Below are 4,612 nucleotides of genomic sequence, written 5' to 3'. Positions count from 1 at the left end.
TGAAGACTGAACAGAAAGGAAATTCACAGAGGAGAAAATAAATGTCTCATTTACTGCAATCTTGTGGTCTAAACAGAGGAAACCACAACCAGATGTCAGTGTTTTTGTGCAGGGAAGGGGGATAACGCAAGGACTTTTGCATTCCTGTGATTACAGGCATTGCAGACAGCCAAAGTGTACAATTCTTATCTATGGCAAAAGAGAGGCTTTCAGAACTACAGAAACTAATTTCACACAGTGGGTGAACAGTCTGTTACTCATCCTTTCAAATTATATTTAAAGCACCCACCCATTGCTCTGTTTATGTGCCAAACTTGGAAGAAACTTAAAGGTAAAATAAATGGATAATTTAACAGTTGTACTGTGTTTCAGCTGGGGACTGCAGTGTATGGTGTCAGACCTTGGACCAAAAACTAGCAATCTGCTGTGGATGGTGGTGTTTAAAGCATATCTTATTGAACACAGTACAGTACATCACAGAAAAATCTCCATCTGTTTAACATTAAATTTATAATAAACATTCTAAAGAAAGGAATATTGAAGGCAAATATATACTTGAAAGCAAATTCTGAGCTCTTGGGATTAGTAATCCTTCCAGTAATAGCTCCCTAATGCTTAATGGCCTGGTCTTTACAGAAAATGCGAGCAATAAAATGCACAGTATCATGATGGTGAGGAAACATCAGATTCTGTTGTTGGGAAACTGATGAAAGCTAAAAATTATATATTTAACACACAGACATTATGTGGTTATATGGGTACCAACATTCATATGGTGCAATAAACTCAGAAATAAGGATATCACATTTAACTTCACTTTTGATGTATATTGTAACTTTTATAAAATATAGTTAACAGTCCCAATCTGTTCGGGTATATCAGATATCTGCCTATCAGCAAATTTACTTCATAATGCCCATTTTTCTTACCCTTTTCAATACTCAGTTAATTCTCCGAACCACTGCTAGGAGCACGGTTAAAGGGATATGGATTCTTTAACCCACCAATCCACAAGTTCAAATCTAGTGCAAGCCGGTAGTGTCTGAAGGTGGTTGCTTTCTGACAGCTGCTTACTGCTCTGTATGAACTGTGTAATGCCACTGGACATGTGCATAACATAAAACCAGTCTCATGCACTAATTGGCATGCACATAGGCAGTTGCAGAACAGCTAAAGTGAGGTCATCATGAATGAAGTATCCATTCACCCTAGAGATGGTCCCCGAAGGTGAGGGCTGAGGCAAATTGGCTGGGTAGTGAAGGGAAACCACGTGATGTATCAATTATGTGGATGAAGAGAACCTCAATTTCCAAGGCTCTCTCTCAACTTTTGTCAGAGCTACCTGTACTTTTTCCCCCAAAGAGCCTCTAAGCTCAAATAAATAAGTTATTTACAACTGCTTAAAAATTAACTTACATTTCTTAAAAGAAGTAATTTGTAGTAATATTTAGAAGTTCATACTAGTTGCTAGATAGTAAATATTAACTAAATTATATAGTATTGCTTTTATTTAGCAATTGAATTGCTACCTCATTAATAAGAAGTCATTAGTCATGAATTATGAAATATTATTTGCAGAACAGTGGTTTCACTTTGAGGGATAGGTCACGTCATCTTCTCCAGGCTTCTCTCCCGCCCACACACACACTTTTATCAGAAATCCTGAATCATATGAGGATTGGACTACGGCCCGATAACTCTCCTGTGGTCCTGGGGCTATTAGATTTTGTGGGGCTCCTATATACAAGTCTTTTTCCTAATTTAAAACAAAATGATCACAATTGTGGCATCGAAGCTATTAACACTATACTAAACTTCCCATTTAATTAACATAAAGCCATTCTGTGGTTACAATTATAGTTCAGAACATGTAGCATATAGTTCAGTTAATTCAAAATAGCCTACTTCTTACCTTAGAACAGCTGTTATATTAGTATCTTTCTGGAAATGAGTTTAGATGCAGGAGTATCAGGGGGTAGCCATATTAGTCTGTATCCACAAAAACGACAAGGAATTCAGTGACACCTTAAAGACTAACAGATTTATTTGAGCATAAGCTTTCATGGGTAAAAAACCCACTTCTTCAGATGTATGGAGTGAAAATTACAGATGCAAACATAAATATACTGGCACATGAAGAGAAGGGAGTTACCTCACAAATGGAGAACCAGTGTTGACAGGGCCAATTCAATCAGGGTGGATGTAGTCCACTCCCAATAATAGATGAGGAGGTGTCAATTCCAGGAGAGGCAAAGCTGCTTTTGTAATGAGCCAGCCATTCCCAGTTCCCATTCAAGCCCAAATTAATGGTGTTAAATTTGCAAATGAATGTTAGTTCTGCTGTTTCTCTTTGAAGTCTGTTTCTGAAGTTTTTTTGTTCAAGTAAAGCTACTTTCAAATCTGTTATAGAATGTCCAGCAAGATTGAAGTGTTCTCCTCCTGTTACCATTCCTGATATCTGATTTGTGTCCATTAATTCTTTTACGTAGGGACTGTCCGGTTTGGCCAATGTACATGGCAGAGGGGCATTGCTGGCACATGATGGCATATATAACATTAGTAGACATGCAGGTGAATGAGCCTCTGATAGTGTGGCTGATGTGTTTGGGTCCTCTGATGGTGTAGCTAGAGTAGATATGGAGACAGAGTAGACAACAAGGTTTCCTACAGGGATTGGTTCCTGAGTTAGTGTTTCTGTGGTGTAATGTGGTGTGGATCGTTTTCTAGGATAGGTTGTAGATCGTTGATAATGTGCTGGAGAGGTTTTAGCTGGGGGCTGTACATGATGGCCAGTAGTGTTCTGTTATTATTCTGTTGCTTCTGTCCTGTAGTAGGTGATTTCTGGGTACCTGTCTCGCTCTGTCAATCTGTTTCCTCACTTCCCCAGGTGGGTATTGTAGTTTTAAGAATGCTTGATAAAGATCTTGTCTGAGGGATTGGAGCAAATTTGGTTGTATCTTAGGGCTTGGTTGTAGAAAATGGATCACATGATGTGTCCTGGATGGAAACTAGAGGCATGTAGGTAAGTATAGTGGTCAGTAGGTTTCTGGTATAGGGTGGTGTTTATGTGACCATCACTTATTTGGACTGTAGTGTCCAGGAAGTGGATCTCTTGTGTGGAATAGTCCAGGCTGAGGTTGATGGTGGGGTGGAAATTGTTGAAATCCAGGTGGAATTTTTCAAGGGCCTTCTTCCCGTGGGTACATCTGATGAAGAAGTCGTCAATGTAGCACAAGTAGAGGAGGGTCGCTAGGGGACGAGAGCTGAGGAAGCGTTGTTCCAAATCAGCCATAAAAAGTTGGCATACTGTGGGGCTATGTGGGTACCCATAGCAGAGCCATTGACTTGAAGGTATAAGTTGTCCCCAAATCTGAAATGGTTGTGGGTGAGGACAAAGTCACAAAGCTCAGCCACCAGGTGTGCCGCGGCCTCATCAGGGATACTGTTTCTGACAGCTTGTAGTCCATCCTCATGTGGAATATTGGTATAAAGAGCTTCTACATCCATGGTGGCCAGGATGATGTTTTCAGGAAGATCACCAATGCATTGTAGTTTCCTAAGAAAGTCGGTGGTGTCTCGAAGATAGCTAGGAGTGCTGATAGCATAGGGTCTGAGGAGAGAGTCCAAATATCCAGATAATCCTGCTGTAAGAGGGCCCATGCATGAGATGATGGGGCGTCCAGGGTTTCCAGGTTTATGTATATTGGATAGCAGATAGAATACCACTGCTCGGGGCTCTGGGGGTGTGTCCGTGTAGATTTGTTCCCGTGCTGTAGCAGGGAGTTTCTTGAGCAGATGGTGTAGTTTCTTTTGGTACTCCTCAGTGGGGTCAGAGGACAGTGGCCTATAAATGTGGTGTTGGAGAGTGCCTGGCAGCCTCCTGTTCATAATCCTACCTGTTCATTATGACTACAGCACTTCCCTCTTTGATTATAATGTCAGAGTTGTTTCTGAGGTTGTGGATGGCGTTGCGTTCTGAACGGCTGAGGTTATGGGGCAAGTGATGCTGTTTGTTCACAATTTCAGCCTGTGCACATCTGCGGAACACTTCAATCTTCCTGAACATTCTATAACAGATTTGAAAGTAGCTATGCTTGAACAAAAAAACTTCAGAAACAGACTTCAAAGAGAAACAGCAGAACTAACATTCATTTGCAAATTTAACACCATTATTTTGGGCTTGAATAGGGACTGGTAGCGGCTGGCTCAGTACAAAAGCAGCTTTGCCTCTCCTGGAATTGACACCTCCTCATCTATTATTGGGAGTGGAGTACATCCATCCTGACTGAATTGGCCCTGTCAGCACTGGTTCTCCACTTGTGAGGTAACTCTCTTCTCTTCATGTGCCAGTATAGTTACATCTGCATATGTAATTTTCACTCCATGCATCTGAAGAAGTGGGGTTTTTACCCATGAAAGCTTATGCTCAAATAAATCTGTTAGTCTTTAAGTTGCCACCAGACTCCTTGTTCTTTTTGTAGGTGCAGGAGAGGGCTCCAGGCAGGGGAAGAGTGTTGAGGTACAGAAGAGGATGAGGAGTGTGGGCTCTGGGAGGGAATTTGGTGCAGGCGGGGATTCTGACTTGGGGCAGGGGTTTGGGGTGCAGGAAGGG

The sequence above is a fragment of the Dermochelys coriacea genome, chromosome 5, assembly GCF_009764565.3.
Source record: "Dermochelys coriacea isolate rDerCor1 chromosome 5, rDerCor1.pri.v4, whole genome shotgun sequence".
In the NCBI taxonomy this organism is placed as follows: domain Eukaryota; kingdom Metazoa; phylum Chordata; order Testudines; family Dermochelyidae; genus Dermochelys; species Dermochelys coriacea.
This window is presented reverse-complemented; position numbering follows the sequence as displayed.